Genomic DNA, 2,127 nt, shown 5'->3' with positions numbered 1-2,127 from the left:
TATGAAGTGATATTTTCTGTCAATATGTATGGATCTAGCATGATCTCATGGTTCCTTGGCTAAGACAACCGTAATATTGCTGTCACAAAAAATATCCATAGGATCCTATATAGCTAGTACAACTCCAAGGTCTCCAATGAAGTTATTCAGCCATATTGCCTCCTTTGCCACTTCACCTGTTGTTATGTACTCTGATTCACAAGTAGAATCAGCTACTATCTCCTGCTTGGAACATTTCCAAGTAATTGCTCCTCCATTCAGGGTAAAGACCCAGCCTAACTGAGAGTGGAAATTATCCCTATCAGTCTGAAAGCTAGCATCACTATACCCTACTACACTCAAGTCATTACTACCACCGAGAGTAAGAACCCAATCCTTAGTCCTCCACAGGTACTTGAGAATGTTCTTTACTGCAGTCCAGTAAGCCTTGCCAGGGTTTCTCTGATATCTGCTGACCATGCTCAAAGCAAAGGCCACACCAGGGCGAGTGCAAGTCATAACATAGATGATCGAGCCAACATTGGAAACATATGGTAATCAACTCATCTCAGCTATCTCATCCTCTGCACTCAGACTCTAAGTTTTACATAGTCTGGGATTGTGCTGGATTGGTAACTCCTTTTTCTTAGAATTCTCCATTTTGAACCTCTTCAACACTTTATCCAAATAGGTACTCTGATTGAGTCCAATTAGTCTTTTACTCCCATTTCTCAGTATCCTTATCCCTAGGATATATATGCAGATTCTCCAAGGTCCTTCGTAGCGAAACATTTCCCAAGCTAGGACTTAACCTCATGCAATGTTGGGATGTTGTTTCCTATGAGTAGTATGTCATCCACATACAATACCAAAATGCTAACTATACTCCCACTAGCCCTAACATATGCACATGACTCATCCTCGCTCCTCGTAAAACCAAACTTTTTGACTTTCTCATTGAAGCAATGATTCCATCTGTGAGATGCTTGTTTTAATCCATAAATGGATTATCAAGCTTACACACTCTATTAGGCTACCTTGCATTGACAAAACCCTCTGGCTGATTCATGTAAACATCGCCACCCAACTTTCCATTAAGGAAAGCGATTTGACATCCATTTTCCATATTTCATAATCATGAAATGCAACTATGGCTAGCAAAACTCTAATAGAATTGATCTTCGCTACTGGTGAGAAGGTCTCATCATAGTCAACTCCCAGCATTTGAGTAAAGCCCTTCGCCACCAGTCGTTCTTTGTAAGTGTGCACCTTCCCATCCATATCAGTCTTCTTCTTGAAGATCCATTTGCATCCAACTATCTTACGACCTGGTAGATAGTCAACCAAGTTCCAAACTTGATTGTTATACATGGACTGAATCTTCTTGTCCATAACATCCTTCCATTTAGCAGAATCGGGGTCTGCCTTGGCTTCCATGTATCACTGGTAAATGTATCACCTTCAGTAGTGATGTGATGAGCATAATAAAAATCAGGTGTGTTCCTAACTCTAGTCGAACACCTCAGAGGTACTAACTCATCTATTGGCTCAACATGAGTTTCCTCCTACGGTTGGTCGCTACTGTTTGAGGTTCCTTCACTGCTTGACTCTTGAAGTTCTTCAAGGTCAATTTGCCTCCCACTGTCTCCTTGGCTTATAAATTCTCTCTCACGAAAGACTCCTCTCCTTGCCATAAAGACCACATTCTTACTGGGTCTGTAGAAGAGGTAACCAAAGGAGTCCTGTGGGTAGCCGAAAAAAAATACACCTCTCGCTTCGAGGTTCGAGCTTGTCGTGAGACTCGTGCCTCATGAAAGCATCGCAACCCCAAATCTTGATGTGCTCTAATTTGTAACTATCCCAGTCCACATCTCGTGAGGTGTTTTGGCAACCTTTTTGGTAGGGACTAGATTAAGGATATGGGTGACAGTCTCTAAGGCATACCCCCATAATGAGATTGGTAACGAAGTTCGACTCATCGTGGAACAAACCATGTCCAACAAGGTTCAATTGCGCCTCTCAGCCACACCATTTACCTGTGGTGTCCTAAGAGGTGTCAATTGTGAAACGATCCCACATTCCTTAAGATAGTCAAGGAACTCAATACTAAGATACTCTCCTCCCCGATCAGATCGGAGCATCTTGATG

This window comes from Lactuca sativa, chromosome 3 (assembly GCF_002870075.4).
Source record: "Lactuca sativa cultivar Salinas chromosome 3, Lsat_Salinas_v11, whole genome shotgun sequence".
Lineage (NCBI taxonomy): Eukaryota > Viridiplantae > Streptophyta > Magnoliopsida > Asterales > Asteraceae > Lactuca > Lactuca sativa.
The sequence above is the reverse complement of the archived record's forward strand: the minus strand, read 5'-3'. Positions refer to the sequence as shown.